Genomic DNA, 23,207 nt, shown 5'->3' with positions numbered 1-23,207 from the left:
GGAAACACATGGGTTTTTATTATCGGAAACAGAATTAGCCCTCGATGTCTGAACAACTTTTTTTTAAAAAAAATCCCTAAGCCTCGCGGTCACAATTTCTGCCAAAAATCTGATGTTCTGCAGTTCACTAAAAAATGGTGCCAAACTGTTGCAAACGATACCCTGAAATGTTTTTTGGTGGAAACAGATGGGTTTTTATCATCGGAAACAGAATTAGCCCTCGACGTCTGAACAACTTTTTTTTAAAAAATCCCTAAGGCGCGCGGTCACAATTTCTGCTAAAAATCTGACCTTCTGCAATTCACTCAAAAATGTTGGCAAACTGTTGCAAGTGATCCCCTGAAATCTTTTTCGGTGGAAACAGATGGGTTTATATCATAGGAAACAGAATTAGCCCTCGACGTCTGAACAACTTTTTTTAAAAAAATCCCTAAGCCGCGCGGTCACAATTTCTGCTAAAAATCTGACGTTCTGCAATTCACTCAAAAATGGTGCCAAACTGTTGAAAACGATCCCCTCAAAGGTTTTTCGGGTGGAAACAGATGGGTTTTTATCATCGGAAACAGAATTAGCCCTCGACGTCTGAACAATTTTTTTTGAAAAAATCCCTAAGCCGCGCGGTCACAATTTCAGCAAAAATCTGACGTTCTGCAATTCACTAAAAAATGGTGCCAAACTGTTGCAAACGATGCCCTGAAATGTTTTTCGGTGGAAACAGATGGGTTTTTATCATCGGAAACAGAATTAGCCCTCGACGTCTGAACAACTTTTTTTGAAAAAATCCCTAAGGCGCGCGGTCATAATTTCTGCTAAAAATCTGACGTTCTGCAATTCACTCAAAAATGTTGGCAAACGGTTGCAACTGATCCCCTGAAATGTTTTTTGGTGGAAACAGATGGGTTTTTATCATCGGAAACAGAATTAGCCCTCGACGTCTGAACAACTTTTTTTTAAAAAATCCCTAAGGCGCGCGGTCACAATTTCAGCAAAAATCTGACGTTCTGCAATTCACTCAAAAATGGTGCCAAACTGTTGCAAGTGATCCCCTGAAATGTTTTTTGGTGGAAACAGATGGGTATTTATTATCGGAAACAGAATTAGCCATCGACGTCTGAACAACGTTTTTTGAAAAAATCCCTAAGGCGCGCGGTCACAATTTCTGCTAAAAATCTGACGTTCTGCAATTCACTCAAAAATGTTGGCAAACGGTTGCAACTGATCCCCTGAAATGTTTTTTGGTGGAAACAGATGGGTATTTATTATCGGAAACAGAATTAGCCCTCGACGTCTGAACAACTTTTTTAAAAAAAAATCCCTAAGCCCCGCGGTCACAATTTCAGCAAAAATCTGACGTTCTGCAATTCACTCAAAAATGTTGGCAAGCTGTTGTAAACGATCCCCTGAAATGTTTTTCGGTGTAAACACATGGGATTTTTTTATCGGAAACAGAATTAGCCCTCGACGTCTGAACAACTTTTTTTAAAAAAAATCCCTAAGGCGCGCGGTCACAATTTCTGCTAAAAATCTGACGTTCTGCAATTCACTAAAAAATGGTACCAAACTCTTGCAAACGATCCCCTGAAATGTTTTTCGGTGGAAACAGATGGGTTTTTATCATCGGAAACAGAATTAGCCCTCAACGTCTGAACAACTTTTTTTGAAAAAATTCCTAAGGCGCGCGGTCACAATTTCTGCTAAAAATCTGACGTTCTCCAATTCACTCAAAAATGTTGGCAAACGGTTGCAACTGATCCCCTGAAATGTTTTTTGGTGGAAACAGATGGGTTTTTATCATCGGAAACAGATTTAGCCCTCGACGTCTGAACAACTTTTTTTGAAAAAATCCCTAAGGCGCGCGGTCACAATTTCAGCAAAAATCTGACGTTCTGCAATTCACTCAAAAATGTAGGCAAACGGTTGCAAGTGATCCCCTGAAATGTTTTTTGGTGGAAACAGATGGGTTTTTATCATCGGAAACAGAATTAGCCCTCGACGTCTGAACAACTTTTTTTGAAAAAATCCCTAAGGCGCGCGGTCACAATTTCTGCTAAAAATCTGACGTTCTGCAATTCACTCAAAAATGTTGGCAAACTGTTGCAAGTGATCCCCTGAAATGTTTTTTGGTGGAAACAGATGGGTTTTTATCATCGGAAACAGAATTAGCCCTCGACGTCTGAACAACTTTTTTGGAAAAAATCCCTAAGGCGCGCGGTCACAATTTCTGCTAAAAGTCTGACGTTCTCCAATTCACTCAAAAATGTTGGCAAACGGTTGCAACTGATCCCCTGAAATGTTTTTTGGTGGAAACAGATGGGTTTTTATCATCGGAAACAGATTTAGCCCTCGACGTCGGAACAACCTTTTTTGAAAAAATCCCTAAGCCGCGCGGTCACAATTTCTGCTAAAAATCTGACGTTCTGCAATTCACTAAAAAATGGTGCCAAACTCTTGCAAACGATCCCCTGAAATGTTTTTCGGTGGAAACAGATGGGTTTTTATCATCAGAAACAGAATTAGCCCTCGACGTCTGAACAACTTTTTTTAAAAAAATCCCTAAGCCGCGCGGTCACAATTTCAGCAGAAATCTGATGTTCTGCAATTCACTCAAAAATGGTGCCAAACTGTTGCAAACGATCCCTTGAAATGTTTTTTGGTGGAAACAGATGGGTTTTTATCATCGGAAACAGATTTAGCCCTCGACGTCTGAACAACTTTTTTTGAAAAAATCCCTAAGGCGCGCGGTCACAATTTCAGCAAAAATCTGACGTTCTGCAATTCACTCAAAAATGGTGCCAAACTGTTGCAAGTGATCCCCTGAAATGTTTTTCGGTGGAAACAGATGGGTATTTATTATCGGAAACAGAATTAGCCCTCGACGTCTGAACAACTTTTTTTGAAAAAATCCCTAAGGCGCGCCTTCACAATTTCTGCTAAAAATCTGACGTTCTGCAATTCACTCAAAAATGTAGGCAAACGGTTGCAACTGATCCCCTGAAATGTTTTTTGGTTGAAACAGATGGGTTTTTATCATCGGAAACAGAATTAGCCCTCGATGTCTGAACAACTTTTTTTAAAAAAATCCCTAAGCCGCGCGGTCACAATTTCAGCAAAAATCTGACGTTCTGCAATTCACTCAAAAATGTTGGCAAGCTGTTGCAAACGATCCCCTGAAATGTTTTTCGGTGTAAACAGATGGCTTTTTTATTAACGGAAACAGAATTAGCCCTCGACGTCTGAACAACTTTTTTTGAAAAAATCCCTAAGCCGCGCGGTCACAATTTCAGCAGAAATCTGATGTTCTGCAATTCACTCAAAAATGGTGCCAAACTGTTGCAAACGATCCGCTGAAAGGTTTTTTGGTGGAAACAGATGGGTTTTTATCATCGGAAACAGATTTAGCCCTCGACGTCTGAACAACTTTTTTTGAAAAAATCCCTAAGCCACGCGGTCACAATTTCTGCTAAAAATCTGACGTTCTCCAATTCACTCAAAAATGTTGGCAAACGGTTGCAACTGATCCCCTGAAATGTTTTTTGGTGGAAACACATGGGTTTTTATTATCGGAAACAGAATTAGCCCTCGAAGTCTGAACAACTTTTTTTAAAAAAAAATCCCTTAAGCCTCGCGGTCACAATTTCTGCCAAAAATCTGACGTTCTGCAATTCACTCAAAAATGGTGCCAAACTGTTGGAAACGATCCCCTGAAATGTTTTTCGGTGTAAACAGATGTCTTTTTATTATCGGAAACAGAATTAGCCCTCGACGTCTGAACAACTTTTTTAAAAAAAAATCCCTAAGGCGCGCGGTCACAATTTCAGCTAAAAATCTGACGTTCTGCAATTCACTCAAAAATGGTGCCAAACTCTTGCAAACGATCCCCTGAAATGTTTTTCGGTGGAAACAGATGGGTTTTTATCATCGGAAACAGAATTAGCCCTCGACGTCTGAACAACTTTTTTTGAAAAAATCCCTAAGGCGCGCGGTCACAATTTCTGCTAAAAATCTGACGTTCTCCAATTCACTCAAAAATGTTGGCAAACGGTTGAAACTGATCCCCTGAAATGTTTTTTGGTGGAAACAGATGGGTTTTTATCATCGGAAACAGAATTAGCCCTCTACGTCTGAACAACTTTTTTTAAAAAAATCCCTAAGGCGCGCGGTCACAATTTCTGCTAAAAATCTGACATTCTGCAATTCACTCAAAAATGGTGCCAAACTGTTGCAAACGATCCCCTGAAATGTTTTTCGGTGGAAACAGATGGGTATTTATTATCGGAAACAGAATTAGCCCTCGACGTCACAACAACTTTTTTGGAAAAAAATCCCTAAGGCGCGCGGTCACAATTTCTGCTAAAAATCTGACCTTCTGCAATTCACTCAAAAATGTTGGCAAACTGTTGCAAGTGATCCCCTGAAATCTTTTTCGGTGGAAACAGATGGGTTTATATCATCGGAAACAGAATTAGCCCCCGTCGACTGAACAACTTTTTTTGAAAAAATCCCCAAGGGGCGCGGTCACAATTTCAGCAAAAATCTGACGTTCTGCAATTCACTCAAAAATGGTGCCAAACTGTTGAAAACGATCCCCTCAAAGGTTTTTCGGTGGAAACACATGGGTTTTTATTATCGGAAACAGAATTAGCCCTCGAAGTCTGAACAACTTTTTTTTAAAAAAAATCCCTAAGCCTCGCGGTCACAATTTCTGCCAAAAATCTGATGTTCTGCAGTTCACTAAAAAATGGTGCCAAACTGTTGCAAACGATGCCCTGAAATATTTTCAGTGGAAACAGATGGGTTTTTATCATCGGAAAGAGAATTAGCCCTCGACGTCTGAACAACTTTTTTTGAAAAAATCCCTAAGGCGCGCGGTCACAATTTCTGCTAAAAATCTGACCTTCTGCAATTCACTCAAAAATGTTGGCAAACTGTTGCAAGTGATCCCCTGAAATCTTTTTCGGTGGAAACAGATGGGTTTATATCATAGGAAACAGAATTAGCCCTCGACGTCTGAACAACTTTTTTTAAAAAAATCCCTAAGCCGCGCGGTCACAATTTCTGCTAAAAATCTGACGTTCTGCAATTCACTAAAAAATGGTGCCAAACTGTTGCAAGTGATCCCCTGAAATGTTTTTTGGTGGAAACAGATGGGTTTTTATCATCGGAAACAGAATTAGCCCTCGACGTCTGAACAACTTTTTTTGAAAAAATCCCTAAGGCGCGCGGTCACAATTTCAGCAAAAATCTGACGTTCTGCAATTCACTCAAAAATGGTGCCAAACTGTTGCAAGTGATCCCCTGAAATGTTTTTCGGTGGAAACAGATGGGTATTTATTATCGGAAACAGAATTAGCCCTCGACGTCTGAACAACTTTTTTTGAAAAAATCCCTAAGGCGCGCCTTCACAATTTCTGCTAAAAATCTGACGTTCTGCAATTCACTCAAAAATGTAGGCAAACGGTTGCAACTGATCCCCTGAAATGTTTTTTGGTTGAAACAGATGGGTTTTTATCATCGGAAACAGAATTAGCCCTCGACGTCTGAACAACTTTTTTTAAAAAAATCCCTAAGCCGCGCGGTCACAATTTCAGCAAAAATCTGACATTCTGCAGTTCACTCAAAAATGTTGGCAAGCTGTTGCAAACGATCCCCTGAAATGTTTTTCGGTGTAAACAGATGGCTTTTTTATTAACGGAAACAGAATTAGCCCTCGACGTCTGAACAACTTTTTTTGAAAAAATCCCTAAGCCGCGCGGTCACAATTTCAGCAGAAATCTGACGTTCTCCAATTCACTCAAAAATGTTGGCAAACGGTTGCAACTGATCCCCTGAAATGTTTTTTGGTGGAAACACATGGGTTTTTATTATCGGAAACAGAATTAGCCCTCGAAGTCTGAACAACTTTTTTAAAAAAAAAATCCCTTAAGCCTCGCGGTCACAATTTCTGCCAAAAATCTGACGTTCTGCAATTCACTAAAAAATGGTGCCAAACTGTTGCAAACGATCCCCTGAAATGTTTTTCAGTGGAAACAGATGGGTTTTTATTATCGGAAACAGAATTAGCCCTCGACGTGTGAACAAGTTTTTTTGGAAAAACTCCCTGAGGTCACAATTTCAGCAAAAATCTGACCTTCTGCAATTCACTCAAAAATGTTGGCAAACTGGTGCAAGTGATCCCCTGAAATCTTTTTCGGTGGAAACAGATGGGTTTATATCATCGGAAACAGAATTAGCCCCCGTCGACTGAACAACTTTTTTTTAAAAAATCCCTAAGCCGCGCGGTCACAATTTCAGCAAAAATCTGACGTTCTGCAATTCACTCAAAAATGGTGCCAAACTGTTGGAAACGATCCCCTGAAATGTTTTTCGGTGTAAACAGATGTCTTTTTATTATCGGAAACAGAATTAGCCCTCGACGTCTGAACAACTTTTTTTGAAAAAATCCCTAAGGCGCTGTCACAATTTCTGCTAAAAATCTGACGTTCTCCAATTCACTCAAAAATGTTGGCAAACGGTTGAAACTGATCCCCTGAAATGTTTTTTGGTGGAAACAGATGGGTTTTTATCATCGGAAACAGAATTAGCCCTCAACGTCCGAACAACTTTTTTTTAAAAAATCCCTAAGGCGCGCGGTCACAATTTCTGCTAAAAATCTGACATTCTGCAACTCACTCAAAAATGGGGCCAAACTGTTGCAAACGATCCCCTGAAATGTTTTTCGGTGGAAACAGATGGGTATTTATTATCGGAAACAGAATTAGCCCTCGACGTCACAACAACTTTTTTGGAAAAAAATCCCTAAGGCGCGCGGTCAAAATTTCTGCTAAAAATTTGACCTTCTGCAATTCACTCAAAAATGGTGGCAAACTGTTGAAAACGATCCCCTCAAAGGTTTTTCGGTGGAAACACATGGGTTTTTATTATCGGAAACAGAATTAGCCCTCGAAGTCTGAACAACTTTTTTTAAAAAAAAATCCTTAAGCCTCGCGGTCACAATTTCTGCCAAAAATCTGATGTTCTGCAATTCACTAAAAAATGGTGCCAAACTGTTGCAAACGATGCACTGAAATGTTTTTCAGTGGAAACAGATGGGTTTTTATCATCGGAAACAGAATTAGCCCTCGACGTCTGAACAACTTTTTTTGAAAAAATCCCTAAGGCGCGCGGTCACAATTTCTGCTAAAAATCTGACGTTCTGCAATTCACTAAAAAATGGTGCCAAACTCTTGCAAACGATCCCCTCAACGGTTTTTCGGGTGGAAACAGATGGGTTTTTATCATCGGAAACAGAATTAGCCCCCGTCGACTGAACAACTTTTTTTAAAAAAATCCCTAAGACGCGCGGTCACAATTTCAGCAAAAATCTGACGTTCTGCAATTCACTCAAAAATGGTGCCAAACTCTTGCAAACGATCCCCTGAAATGTTTTTCGGTGGAAACAGATGGGTTTTTATCATCGGAAACAGAATTAGCCCTCGACGTCTGAACAACTTTTTTTGAAAAAATCCCTAAGCCGCGCGGTCACAATTTCTGCTAAAAATCTGACCTTCTGCAATTCACTCAAAAATGTTGGCAAACTGTTGCAAGTGATCCCCTGAAATCTTTTTCGGTGGAAACAGATGGGTTTATATCATAGGAAACAGAATTAGCCCTCGACGTCTGAACAACTTTTTTTTAAAAAATCCCTAAGCCGCGCGGTCACAATTTCTGCTAAAAATCTGACGTTCTGCAATTCACTAAAAAAGGGTGCCAAACTCTTGCAAACGATCCCCTCAACGGTTTTTCGGGTGGAAACAGATGGGTTTTTATCATCGGAAACAGAATTAGCCCCCGTCGACTGAACAACTTTTTTTAAAAAAATCCCTAAGACGCGCGGTCACAATTTCAGCAAAAATCTGACGTTCTGCAATTCACTCAAAAATGGTGCCAAACTCTTGCAAACGATCCCCTGAAATGTTTTTCGGTGGAAACAGATGGGTTTTTATCATCGGAAACAGAATGAGCCCTCGACGTCTGAACAACTTTTTTTAAAAAAATCCCTAAGCCGCGCGGTCACAATTTCTGCTAAAAATCTGACGTTCTGCAATTCACTAAAAAATGGTGCCAAACTGTTGCAAGTGATCCCCTGAAATGTTTTTTGGTGGAAACAGATGGGTTTTTATCATCGGAAACAGAATTAGCCCTCGACGTCTGAACAACTTTTTTTGAAAAAATCCCTAAGGCGCGCCTTCACAATTTCTGCTAAAAATCTGACGTTCTGCAATTCACTCAAAAATGTTGGCAAACGGTTGCAACTGATCCCCTGAAATGTTTTTCAGTGGAAACAGATGGGTTTTTATTATCGGAAACAGAATTAGCCCTCGACGTGTGAACAAGTTTTTTTGGAAAAACTCCCTGAGGTCACAATTTCAGCAAAAATCTGACCTTCTGCAATTCACTCAAAAATGTTGGCAAACTGGTGCAAGTGATCCCCTGAAATCTTTTTCGGTGGAAACAGATGGGTTTATATCATCGGAAACAGAATTAGCCCCCGTCGACTGAACAACTTTTTTTAAAAAAATCCCTAAGCCGCGCGGTCACAATTTCAGCAAAAATCTGACGTTCTGCAATTCACTCAAAAATGGTGCCAAACTGTTGGAAACGATCCCCTGAAATGTTTTTCGGTGTAAACAGATGTCTTTTTATTATCGGAAACAGAATTAGCCCTCGACGTCTGAACAACTTTTTTTGAAAAAATCCCTAAGGCGCTGTCACAATTTCTGCTAAAAATCTGACGTTCTCCAATTCACTCAAAAATGTTGGCAAACGGTTGAAACTGATCCCCTGAAATGTTTTTTGGTGGAAACAGATGGGTTTTTATCATCGGAAACAGAATTAGCCCTCAACGTCCGAACAACTTTTTTTTAAAAAATCCCTAAGGCGCGCGGTCACAATTTCTGCTAAAAATCTGACATTCTGCAACTCACTCAAAAATGGGGCCAAACTGTTGCAAACGATCCCCTGAAATGTTTTTCGGTGGAAACAGATGGGTATTTATTATCGGAAACAGAATTAGCCCTCGACGTCACAACAACTTTTTTGGAAAAAAATCCCTAAGGCGCGCGGTCAAAATTTCTGCTAAAAATTTGACCTTCTGCAATTCACTCAAAAATGGTGGCAAACTGTTGAAAACGATCCCCTCAAAGGTTTTTCGGTGGAAACACATGGGTTTTTATTATCGGAAACAGAATTAGCCCTCGAAGTCTGAACAACTTTTTTTAAAAAAAAATCCCTAAGCCTCGCGGTCACAATTTCTGCCAAAAATCTGATGTTCTGCAATTCACTAAAAAATGGTGCCAAACTGTTGCAAACGATGCACTGAAATGTTTTTCAGTGGAAACAGATGGGTTTTTATCATCGGAAACAGAATTAGCCCTCGACGTCTGAACAACTTTTTTTGAAAAAATCCCTAAGGCGCGCGGTCACAATTTCTGCTAAAAATCTGACGTTCTGCAATTCACTAAAAAATGGTGCCAAACTCTTGCAAACGATCCCCTCAACGGTTTTTCGGGTGGAAACAGATGGGTTTTTATCATCGGAAACAGAATTAGCCCCCGTCGACTGAACAACTTTTTTTAAAAAAATCCCTAAGACGCGCGGTCACAATTTCAGCAAAAATCTGACGTTCTGCAATTCACTCAAAAATGGTGCCAAACTCTTGCAAACGATCCCCTGAAATGTTTTTCGGTGGAAACAGATGGGTTTTTATCATCGGAAACAGAATTAGCCCTCGACGTCTGAACAACTTTTTTTGAAAAAATCCCTAAGCCGCGCGGTCACAATTTCTGCTAAAAATCTGACCTTCTGCAATTCACTCAAAAATGTTGGCAAACTGTTGCAAGTGATCCCCTGAAATCTTTTTCGGTGGAAACAGATGGGTTTATATCATAGGAAACAGAATTAGCCCTCGACGTCTGAACAACTTTTTTTTAAAAAATCCCTAAGCCGCGCGGTCACAATTTCTGCTAAAAATCTGACGTTCTGCAATTCACTAAAAAAGGGTGCCAAACTCTTGCAAACGATCCCCTCAACGGTTTTTCGGGTGGAAACAGATGGGTTTTTATCATCGGAAACAGAATTAGCCCCCGTCGACTGAACAACTTTTTTTAAAAAAATCCCTAAGACGCGCGGTCACAATTTCAGCAAAAATCTGACGTTCTGCAATTCACTCAAAAATGGTGCCAAACTCTTGCAAACGATCCCCTGAAATGTTTTTCGGTGGAAACAGATGGGTTTTTATCATCGGAAACAGAATGAGCCCTCGACGTCTGAACAACTTTTTTTAAAAAAATCCCTAAGCCGCGCGGTCACAATTTCTGCTAAAAATCTGACGTTCTGCAATTCACTAAAAAATGGTGCCAAACTGTTGCAAGTGATCCCCTGAAATGTTTTTTGGTGGAAACAGATGGGTTTTTATCATCGGAAACAGAATTAGCCCTCGACGTCTGAACAACTTTTTTTGAAAAAATCCCTAAGGCGCGCCTTCACAATTTCTGCTAAAAATCTGACGTTCTGCAATTCACTCAAAAATGTAGGCAAACGGTTGCAACTGATCCCCTGAAATGTTTTTTGGTTGAAACAGATGGGTTTTTATCATCGGAAACAGAATTAGCCCTCGACGTCTGAACAACTTTTTTTAAAAAAATCCCTAAGCCGCGCGGTCACAATTTCAGCAAAAATCTGACATTCTGCAATTCACTCAAAAATGTAGGCAAACGGTTGCAACTGATCCCCTGAAATGTTTTTTGGTTGAAACAGATGGGTTTTTATCATCGGAAACAGAATTAGCCCTCGACGTCTGAACAACTTTTTTTAAAAAAATCCCTAAGCCGCGCGGTCACAATTTCAGCAGAAATCTGACGTTCTCCAATTCACTCAAAAATGTTGGCAAACGGTTGCAACTGATCCCCTGAAATGTTTTTTGGTGGAAACACATGGGTTTTTATTATCGGAAACAGAATTAGCCCTCGAAGTCTGAACAACTTTTTTTAAAAAAAAATCCCTTAAGCCTCGCGGTCACAATTTCTGCCAAAAATCTGACGTTCTGCAATTCACTAAAAAATGGTGCCAAACTGTTGCAAACGATCCCCTGAAATGTTTTTCAGTGGAAACAGATGGGTTTTTATTATCGGAAACAGAATTAGCCCTCGACGTGTGAACAAGTTTTTTTGGAAAAACTCCCTGAGGTCACAATTTCAGCAAAAATCTGACCTTCTGCAATTCACTCAAAAATGTTGGCAAACTGGTGCAAGTGATCCCTGAAATCTTTTTCGGTGGAAACAGATGGGTTTATATCATCGGAAACAGAATTAGCCCCCGTCGACTGAACAACTTTTTTTAAAAAAATCCCTAAGCCGCGCGGTCACAATTTCAGCAAAAATCTGACGTTCTGCAATTCACTCAAAAATGGTGCCAAACTGTTGGAAACGATCCCCTGAAATGTTTTTCGGTGTAAACAGATGTCTTTTTATTATCGGAAACAGAATTAGCCCTCGACGTCTGAACAACTTTTTTTGAAAAAATCCCTAAGGCGCTGTCACAATTTCTGCTAAAAATCTGACGTTCTCCAATTCACTCAAAAATGTTGGCAAACGGTTGAAACTGATCCCCTGAAATGTTTTTTGGTGGAAACAGATGGGTTTTTATCATCGGAAACAGAATTAGCCCTCAACGTCCGAACAACTTTTTTTTAAAAAATCCCTAAGGCGCGCGGTCACAATTTCTGCTAAAAATCTGACATTCTGCAACTCACTCAAAAATGGGGCCAAACTGTTGCAAACGATCCCCTGAAATGTTTTTCGGTGGAAACAGATGGGTATTTATTATCGGAAACAGAATTAGCCCTCGACGTCACAACAACTTTTTTGGAAAAAAATCCCTAAGGCGCGCGGTCAAAATTTCTGCTAAAAATTTGACCTTCTGCAATTCACTCAAAAATGGTGGCAAACTGTTGAAAACGATCCCCTCAAAGGTTTTTCGGTGGAAACACATGGGTTTTTATTATCGGAAACAGAATTAGCCCTCGAAGTCTGAACAACTTTTTTTAAAAAAAAATCCCTAAGCCTCGCGGTCACAATTTCTGCCAAAAATCTGATGTTCTGCAATTCACTAAAAAATGGTGCCAAACTGTTGCAAACGATGCACTGAAATGTTTTTCAGTGGAAACAGATGGGTTTTTATCATCGGAAACAGAATTAGCCCTCGACGTCTGAACAACTTTTTTTGAAAAAATCCCTAAGGCGCGCGGTCACAATTTCTGCTAAAAATCTGACGTTCTGCAATTCACTAAAAAATGGTGCCAAACTCTTGCAAACGATCCCCTCAACGGTTTTTCGGGTGGAAACAGATGGGTTTTTATCATCGGAAACAGAATTAGCCCCCGTCGACTGAACAACTTTTTTTAAAAAAATCCCTAAGACGCGCGGTCACAATTTCAGCAAAAATCTGACGTTCTGCAATTCACTCAAAAATGGTGCCAAACTCTTGCAAACGATCCCCTGAAATGTTTTTCGGTGGAAACAGATGGGTTTTTATCATCGGAAACAGAATTAGCCCTCGACGTCTGAACAACTTTTTTTGAAAAAATCCCTAAGCCGCGCGGTCACAATTTCTGCTAAAAATCTGACCTTCTGCAATTCACTCAAAAATGTTGGCAAACTGTTGCAAGTGATCCCCTGAAATCTTTTTCGGTGGAAACAGATGGGTTTATATCATAGGAAACAGAATTAGCCCTCGACGTCTGAACAACTTTTTTTAAAAAAATCCCTAAGCCGCGCGGTCACAATTTCTGCTAAAAATCTGACGTTCTGCAATTCACTAAAAAATGGTGCCAAACTCTTGCAAACGATCCCCTCAACGGTTTTTCGGGTGGAAACAGATGGGTTTTTATCATCGGAAACAGAATTAGCCCCCGTCGACTGAACAACTTTTTTAAAAAAATCCCTAAGACGCGCGGTCACAATTTCAGCAAAAATCTGACGTTCTGCAATTCACTCAAAAATGGTGCCAAACTCTTGCAAACGATCCCCTGAAATGTTTTTCGGTGGAAACAGATGGGTTTTTATCATCGGAAACAGAATTAGCCCTCGACGTCTGAACAACTTTTTTTGAAAAAATCCCTAAGCCGCGCGGTCACAATTTCAGCAAAAATCTGACGTTCTGCAATTCACTCATAAATGTTGGCAAACTGTTGCAAGTGATCCCCTGAAATGTTTTTTGGTGGAAACAGATGGGTTTTTATCATCGGAAACAGAATTAGCCCTCGACGTCTGAACAACTTTTTAAAAAAAAAATCCCTAAGGCGCGCGGTCATAATTTCTGCTAAAAATCTGACGTTCTGCAATTCACTCAAAAATGTTGGCAAACGGTTGCAACTGATCCCCTGAAATGTTTTTTGGTGGAAACAGATGGGTTTTTATCATCGGAAACAGAATTAGCCCTCGACGTCTGAACAACTTTTTTAAAAAAAATCCCTAAGCCGCGCGGTCACAATTTCGGCAAAAATCTGACGTTCTGCAATTCACTCAAAAATGTTGGCAAACTGTTGCAAGTGATCCCCTGAAATGTTTTTTGGTGGAAACAGATGGGTATTTATTATCGGAAACAGAATTAGCCCTCGACGTCTGAACAACGTTTTTTGAAAAAATCCCTAAGGCGCGCGGTCACAATTTCTGCTAAAAATCTGACGTTCTGCAATTCACTCAAAAATGTTGGCAAACTGTTGCAAGTGATCCCCTGAAATGTTTTTTGGTGGAAACAGATGGGTATTTATTATCGGAAACAGAATTAGCCCTCGACGTCTGAACAACTTTTTTTAAAAAAATCCCTAAGCTGCGCGGTCACAATTTCAGCAAAAATCTGACGTTCTGCAATTCACTCAAAAATGTTGGCAAGCTGTTGGAAACGATCCCCTGAAATGTTTTTCGGTGTAAACACATGGGTTTTTATTATCGGAAACAGAATTAGCCCTCGACGTCTGAACAACTTTTTTTAAAAAAATCCCTAAGCCGCGCGGTCACAATTTCTGCTAAAAATCTGACGTTCTGCAATTCACTAAAAAATGGTGCCAAACTCTTGCAAACGATCCCCTGAAATGTTTTTCGGTGGAAACAGATGGGTTTTTATCATCGGAAACAGAATTAGCCCTCGACGTCTGAACAACTTTTTTGGAAAAAATCCCTAAGGCGCGCGATCACAATTTCTGCTAAAAATCTGACCTTCTGCAATTCACTCAAAAATGTTGGCAAACTGTTGCAAGTGATCCCCTGAAATCTTTTTCGGTGGTAACAGATGGGTTTATATCATCGGAAACAGAATTAGCCCCCGTCGACTGAACAACTTTTTTTAAAAAAATCCCTAAGCTGCGCGGTCACAATTTCAGCAAAAATCTGACGTTCTGCAATTCACTCAAAAATGGTGCCAAACTGTTGAAAACGATCCCCTCAAAGGTTTTTCGGTGGAAACACATGGGTTTTTATTATCGGAAACAGAATTAGCCCTCGAAGTCTGAACAACTTTTTTTTTAAAAAAATCCCTAAGCCGCGCGGTCACAATTTCAGCAAAAATCTGACGTTCTGCAATTCACTCAATAATGGTGCCAAACTGTTGCAAACGACCCCTGAAATGTTTTTCGGTGGAAACAGATGGGTTTTCATTATCGTAAACAGAATTAGCCCTCGACGTCTGAACAACTTTTTTTGAAAAAATCCCTAAGGCGCGCGGTCACAATTTCTGCTAAAAATCTGACGTTCTGCAATTCACTAAAAAATGGTGCCAAACTCTTGCAAACGATCCCCTGAAATGTTTTTCGGTGGAAACAGATGGGTTTTTATCATCGGAAACAGAATTAGCCCTCGACGTCTGAACAACTTTTTTTGAAAAAATCCCTAAGGCGCGCGGTCACAATTTCAGCAAAAATCTGACGTTCTGCAATTCACTCAATAATGGTGCCAAACTGTTGCAAACGATCCCCTGAAATGTTTTTCGGTGGAAACAGATGGGTATTTATTATCGGAAACAGAATTAGACCTCGACGTCACAACAACTTTTTTGAAAAAAATCCCTAAGGCGCGCAGTCACAATTTCTGCTAAAAATCTGACCTTCTGCAATTCACTCAAAAATAATGGCAAACGGTTGCAACTGATCCCCTGAAATGTTTTTTGGTGGAAACAGATGGGTATTTATTATCGGAAACAGAATTAGCCCTCGACGTCTGAACAACTTTTTTTGAAAAAATCCCTACGGCGCGCGGTCACAATTTCAGCAAAAATCTGACGTTCTGCAATTCACTCAAAAATGTTGGCAAGCTGTTGCAAACGATCCCCTGAAATGTTTTTCGGTGTAAACAGATGGCTTTTTTATTATCGGAAACAGAATTAGCCCTCGACGTCTGAACAACTTTTTTTGAAAAAATCCCTAAGCCGCGCGGTCACCATTTCAGCAGAAATCTGATGTTCTGCAATTCACTCAAAAATGGTGCCAAACTGTTGCAAACGATCCGCTGAAAGGTTTTTTGGTGGAAATAGATGGGTTTTTGTCATCGGAAACAGATTTAGCCCTCGACGTCTGAACAACTTTTTTTGAAAAAATCCCTAAGCCGCGCGGTCACAATTTCTGCTAAAAATCTGACGTTCTCCAATTCACTCAAAAATGTTGGCAAACGGTTGCAACTGATCCCCTGAAATGTTTTTTGGTGGAAACACATGGGTTTTTATTATCGGAAACAGAATTAGCCCTCGAAGTCTGAACAACTTTTTTTAAAAAAAAATCCCTAAGCCTCGCGGTCACAATTTCTGCCAAAAATCTGACGTTCTGCAATTCACTAAAAAATGGTGCCAAACTGTTGCAAACGATCCCCTGAAATGTTTTTCAGTGGAAACAGATGGGTTTTTATTATCGGAAACAGAATTAGCCCTCGACGTCTGAACAAGTTTTTTTGGAAAAACTCCCTGAGGCGCGCGGTCACAATTTCAGCAAAAATCTGACCTTCTGCAATTCACTCAAAAATGTTGGCAAACTGGTGCAAGTGATCCCCTGAAATGTTTTTTGGTGGAAACAGATGGGTTTTTATCATAGGAAACAGATTTAGCCCTCGACGTCTGAACAACTTTTTTTGAAAAAATCCCTAAGCCGCGCGGTCACAATTTCTGCTAAAAATCTGACGTTCTGCAATTCACTCAAAAATGTTGGCAAACTGTTGCAAGTGATCCCCTGAAATGTTTTTTGGTGGAAACAGATGGGTTTTTATCATCGGAAACAGAATTAGCCCTCGACGTCTGAACAACTTTTTTTGAAAAAATCCCTAAGGCGCGCGGTCACAATTTCAGCAAAAATCTGACGTTCAGCAATTCACTCAAAAATGGTGCCAAACTGTTGCAAGTGATCCCCTGAAATGTTTTTCGGTGGAAACAGATGGGTATTTATTATCGGAAACAGAATTAGCCCGCGACGTCTGAACAACTTTTTTTGAAAAAATCCCTAAGGCGCGCCTTCACAATTTCTGCTAAAAATCTGATGTTCTGCAATTCACTCAAAAATGGTGGCAAACGGTTGCAAACGATCCGCTGAAAGGTTTTTTGGTGGAAACAGATGGGTTTTTATCATCGGAAACAGATTTAGCCCTCGACGTCTGAACAACTTTTTTTGAAAAAATCCCTAAGGCGCGCGGTCACAATTTCAGCAAAAATCTGACCTTCTGCAATTCACTCAAAAATGTTGGCAAACTGGTGCAAGTGATCCCCTGAAATCTTTTTCGGTGGAAACAGATGGGTTTATATCATCGGAAACAGAATTAGCCCCCGTCGACTGAACAACTTTTTTTGAAAAAATCCCTAAGCCGCGCGGTCACAATTTCAGCAAAAATCTGACGTTCTGCAATTCACTCAAAAATGGTGCCAAACTGTTGGAAACGATCCCCTGAAATGTTTTTCGGTGTAAACAGATGGCTTTTTATTATCGGAAACAGAATTAGCCCTCGACGTCTGAACAACTTTTTTTTAAAAAAATCCCTAAGGCGCGCGGTCACAATTTCTGCTAAAAATCTGACGTTCTGCAATTCACTCAAAAATGGTGCCAAACTCTTGCAAACGATCCCCTGAAATGTTTTTCGGTGGAAACAGATGGGTTTTTATCATCGGAAACAGAATTAGCCCTCGACGTCTGAACAACTTTTTTTGAAAAAATCCCTAAGGCGCGCGGTCACAATTTCTGCTAAAAATCTGACGTTCTCCAATTCACTCAAAAATGTTGGCAAACGGTTGCAACTGATCCCCTGAAATGTTTTTTGGTGGAAACACATGGGTTTTTATTATCGGAAACAGAATTAGCCCTGGAAGTCTGAACAACTTTTTTTTTAAAAAAATCCCTAAGCCTCGCGGTCACAATTTCTGCCAAAAATCTGACGTTCTGCAATTCACTAAAAAATGGTGCCAAACTGTTGCAAACGATCCCCTGAAATGTTTTTCAGTGGAAACAGATGGGTTTTTATTATCGGAAACAGAATTAGCCCTCGACGTCTGAACAAGTTTTTTTGGAAAAACTCCCTGAGGCGCGCGGTCACAATATCAGCAAAAATCTGACCTTCTGCAATTCACTCAAAAATGTTGGCAAACTGGTGCAAGTGATCCCCTGAAATGTTTTTTGGTGGAAACAGATGGGTTTTTATCATCGGAAACAGATTTAGCCCTCGACGTCTGAACAACTTTTTTTGAAAAAATCCCTAAGCCGCGCGGTCACAATTTCTGCTAAAAATCTGACGTTCTGCAATTCACTCAAAAATGTTGGCAAACTGTTGCAAGTGATCCCCTGAAATGTTTTTTGGTGGAAACAGATGGGTTTTTATCATCGGAAACAGAATTAGCCCTCGACGTCTGAACAACTTTTTTTGAAAAAATCCCTAAGGCGCGCGGTCACAATTTCAGCAAAAATCTGACGTTCTGCAATTCACTCAAAAATGGTGCCAAACTGTTGCAAGTGATCCCCTGAAATGTTTTTCGGTGGAAACAGATGGGTTTATATCATCGGAAACAGAATTAGCCCCCGTCGACTGAACAACTTTTTTTGAAAAAATCCCTAAGCCGCGCGGTCACAATTTCAGCAAAAATCTGACGTTCTGCAATTCACTCAAAAATGGTGCCAAACTGTTGCAAACGATCCCCTGAAATGTTTTTCGGTGTAAACAGATGGCTTTTTATTATCGGAAACAGAATTAGCCCTCGACGTCTGAACAACTTTTTTTTAAAAAAATCCCTAAGGCGCGCGGTCACAATTTCTGCTAAAAATCTGACGTTCTGCAATTCACTCAAAAATGGTGCCAAACTCTTGCAAACGATCCCCTGAAATGTTTTTCGGTGGAAACAGATGGGTTTTTATCATCGGAAACAGAATTAGCCCTCGAAGTCTGAACAACTTTTTTTTAAAAAAAATCCCTAAGCCTCGCGGTCACAATTTCAGCAAAAATCTGACCTTCTGCAATTCACTCAAAAATGTTGGCAAACTGGTGCAAGTGATCCCCTGAAATGTTTTTTGGTGGAAACAGATGGGTTTTTATCATCGGAAACAGATTTAGCCCTCGACGTCTGAACAACTTTTTTTGAAAAAATCCCTAAGCCGCGCGGTCACAATTTCTGCTAAAAATCTGACGTTCTGCAATTCACTCAAAAATGTTGGCAAACTGTTGCAAGTGATCCCCTGAAATGTTTTTTGGTGGAAACAGATGGGTTTTTATCATCGGAAACAGAATTAGCCCTCGACGTCTGAACAACTTTTTTTGAAAAAATCCCTAAGAGGCGCGGTCACAATTTCAGCAAAAATCTGACGTTCTGCAATTCACTCAAAAATGGTGCCAAACTGTTGCAAGTGATCCCCTGAAATGTTTTTCGGTGGAAACAGATGGGTATTTATTATCGGAAACAGAATTAGCCCTCGACGTCTGAACAACTTTTTTTGAAAAAATCCCTAAGGCGCGCCTTCACAATTTCTGCTAAAAATCTGACGTTCTGCAATTCACTCAAAAATGTAGGCAAACGGTTGCAACTGATCCCCTGAAATGTTTTTTGGTTGAAACAGATGGGTTTTTATCATCGGAAACAGAATTAGCCCTCGACGTCTGAACAACTTTTTTTAAAAAAATCCCTAAGCCGCGCGGTCACAATTTCAGCAAAAATCTGACGTTCTGCAATTCACTCAAAAATGTTGGCAAGCTGTTGCAAACGATCCCCTGAAATGTTTTTCGGTGTAAACAGATGGCTTTTTTATTATCGGAAACAGAATTAGCCCTCGACGTCTGAACAACTTTTTTTGAAAAAATCCCTAAGCCGCGCGGTCACAATTTCAGCAGAAATCTGATGTTCTGCAATTCACTCAAAAATGGTGCCAAACTGTTGCAAACGATCCGCTGAAAGGTTTTTTGGTGGAAACAGATGGGTTTTTATCATCGGAAACAGATTTAGCCCTCGACGTCTGAACAACTTTTTTTGAAAAAATCCCTAAGCCGCGCGGTCACAATTTCTGCTAAAAATCTGACGTTCTCCAATTCACTCAAAAATGTTGGCAAACGGTTGCAACTGATCTCCTGAAATGTTTTTTGGTGGAAACACATGGGTTTTTATTATCGGAAACAGAATTAGCCCTCGAAGTCTGAACAACTTTTTTTTAAAAAAATCCCTAAGCCTCGCGGTCACAATTTCTGCCAAAAATCTGACGTTCTGCAATTCACTAAAAAATGGTGCCAAACTGTTGCAAACGATCCCCTGAAATGTTTTTCAGTGGAAACAGATGGGTTTTTATTATCGGAAACAGAATTAGCCCTCGACGTCTGAACAAGTTTTTTTGGAAAAACTCCCTGAGGCGCGCGGTCACAATTTCAGCAAAAATCTGACCTTCTGCAATTCACTCAAAAATGTTGGCAAACTGGTGCAAGTGATCCCCTGAAATCTTTTTCGGTGGAAACAGATGGGTTTATATCATCGGAAACAGAATTAGCCCCCGTCGACTGAACAACTTTTTTTGAAAAAATCCCTAAGCCGCGCGGTCACAATTTCAGCAAAAATCTGACGTTCTGCAATTCACTCAAAAATGGTGCCAAACTGTTGGAAACGATCCCCTGAAATGTTTTTCGGTGTAAACAGATGGCTTTTTATTATCGGAAACAGAATTAGCCCTCGACGTCTGAACAACTTTTTTTAAAAAAAATCCCTAAGGCGCGCGGTCACAATTTCTGCCAAAAATCTGACGTTCTGCAATTCACTCAAAAATGGTGCCAAACTCTTGCAAACGATCCCCTGAAATGTTTTTCGGTGGAAACAGATGGGTTTTTATCATCGGAAACAGAATTAGCCCTCGACGTCTGAACAACTTTTTTGGAAAAAATCCCTAAGCCGCGCGGTCACCATTTCAGCAGAAATCTGATGTTCTGCAATTCACTCAAAAATGTTGGCAAGCTGTTGCAAACGATCCCCTGAAATGTTTTTCGGTGGAAACAGATGGGTATTTATTATCGGAAACAGAATTAGACCTCGACGTCTGAACAACTTTTTTTGAAAAAATCCCTACGGCGCGCGGTCACAATTTCAGCAAAAATCTGACGTTCTGCAATTCACTCAAAAATGTTGGCAAGCTGTTGCAAACGATCCCCTGAAATGTTTTTCGGTGTAAACAGATGGCTTTTTTATTATCGGAAACAGAATTAGCCCTCGACGTCTGAACAACTTTTTTTGAAAAAATCCCTAAGCCGCGCGGTCACCATTTCAGCAGAAATCTGATGTTCTGCAATTCACTCAAAAATGGTGCCAAACTGTTGCAAACGATCCGTTGAAATGTTTTTTGGTGGAAACAGATGGGTTTTTATCATCGGAAACAGAATTAGCCCTCGACGTCTGAACAACTTTTTTTGAAAAAATCCCTAAGGCGCGCGGTCACAATTTCAGCAAAAATCTGACGTTCTGCAATTCACTCAAAAATGGTGCCAAACTGTTGCAAGTGATCCCCTGAAATGTTTTTCGGTGGAAACAGATGGGTATTTATTATCGGAAACAGAATTAGCCCTCGACGTCTGAACAACTTTTTTTGAAAAAATCCCTAAGGCGCGCCTTCACAATTTCTGCTAAAAATCTGACGTTCTGCAATTCACTCAAAAATGTAGGCAAACGGTTGCAACTGATCCCCTGAAATGTTTTTTGGTTGAAACAGATGGGTTTTTATCATCGGAAACAGAATTAGCCCTCGACGTCTGAACAACTTTTTTTAAAAAAATCCCTAAGCCGCGCGGTCACAATTTCGGCAAAAATCTGACGTTCTGCAATTCACTCAAAAATGTTGGCAAACTGTTGCTAGTGATCCCCTGAAATGTTTTTTGGTGGAAACAGATGGGTATTTATTATCGGAAACAGAATTAGCCCTCGACGTCTGAACAAAGTTTTTTGAAAAAATCCCTAAGGCGCGCGGTCACAATTTCTGCTAAAAATCTGACGTTCTGCAATTCACTCAAAAATGTTGGCAAACTGTTGCAAGTGATCCCCTGAAATGTTTTTTGGTGGAAACAGATGGGTATTTATTATCGGAAACAGAATTAGCCCTCGACGTCTGAACAACTTTTTTTTAAAAAATCCCTAAGCCGCACGGTCACAATTTCAGCAAAAATCTGACGTTCTGCAATTCACTCAAAAATGTTGGCAAGCTGTTGGAAACGATCCCCTGAAATGTTTTTCGGTGTAAACACATGGCTTTTTATTATCGGAAACAGAATTAGCCCTCGACGTCTGAACAACTTTTTTTTAAAAAATCCCTAAGCCGCGCGGTCACAATTTCTGCTAAAAATCTGACGTTCTGCATTTCACTCAAAAATGGTGCCAAACTCTTGTAAACGATCCCCTGAAATGTTTTTCGGTGGAAACAGATGGGTTTTTATCATCGGAAACAGAATTAGCCCTCGACGTCTGAACAACTTTTTTTAAAAAAATCCCTAAGGCGCGCGGTCAAAATTTCAGCAAAAATCTGACGTTCTGCAATTCACTCAAAAATGGTGCCAAACTGTTGCAAACGATCCCCTGAAATGTTTTTTGGTGGAAACAGATGGGTATTTATTATCGGAAACAGAATTAGCCCTCGACGTCACAACAACTTTTTTGGAAAAAATCCCTAAGGCGCGCGATCACAATTTCTGCTAAAAATCTGACCTTCTGCAATTCACTCAAAAATGTTGGCAAACTGTTGCAAGTGATCCCCTGAAATCTTTTTCGGTGGAAACAGATGGGTTTATATCATCGGAAACAGAATTAGCCCCCGTCGACTGAACAACTTTTTTAAAAAAAATCCCTAAGCCGCGCGGTCACAATTTCAGCAAAAATCTGACGTTCTGCAATTCACTCAAAAATGGTGCCAAACTGTTGAAAACGATCCCCTCAAAGGTTTTTCGGTGGAAACACATGGGTTTTTATTATCGGAAACAGAATTAGCCCTCGAAGTCTAAACAACTTTTTTTAAAAAAAAATCCCTAAGCCGCGCGGTCACAATTTCAGCAAAAATCTGACGTTCTGCAATTCACTCAATAATGGTGCCAAACTGTTGCAAACGACCCCTGAAATGTTTTTCGGTGGAAACAGATGGGTTTTCATTATCGTAAACAGAATTAGCCCTCGACGTCACAACAACTTTTTTGGAAAAAATCCCTAAGGCGCGCGATCACAATTTCTGCTAAAAATCTGACCTTCTGCAATTCACTCAAAAATGTTGGCAAACTGTTGCAAGTGATCCCCTGAAATCTTTTTCGGTGGAAACAGATGGGTTTTTATCATCGGAAACAGAATTAGCCCTCGACGTCTGAACAACTTTTTTGGAAAAAATCCCTAAGCCGCGCGGTCACCATTTCAGCAGAAATCTGATGTTCTGCAATTCACTCAAAAATGTTGGCAAGCTGTTGCAAACGATCCCCTGAAATGTTTTTCGGTGTAAACAGATGGCTTTTTTATTATCGGAAACAGAATTAGCCCTCGACGTCTGAACAACTTTTTTTGAAAAAATCCCTAAGCCGCGCGGTCACCATTTCAGCAGAAATCTGATGTTCTGCAATTCACTCAAAAATGGTGCCAAACTGTTGCAAACGATCCGCTGAAAGGTTTTTTGGTGGAAACAGATGGGTTTTTGTCATTGGAAACAGATTTAGCCCTCGACGTCT

Source organism: Podarcis bocagei (assembly GCF_964188305.1).
Source record: "Podarcis bocagei genome assembly, chromosome: 7".
NCBI classification, from domain to species: Eukaryota; Metazoa; Chordata; class Lepidosauria; order Squamata; family Lacertidae; genus Podarcis; species Podarcis bocagei.
Note: the sequence above shows the minus strand (reverse complement) of the source record.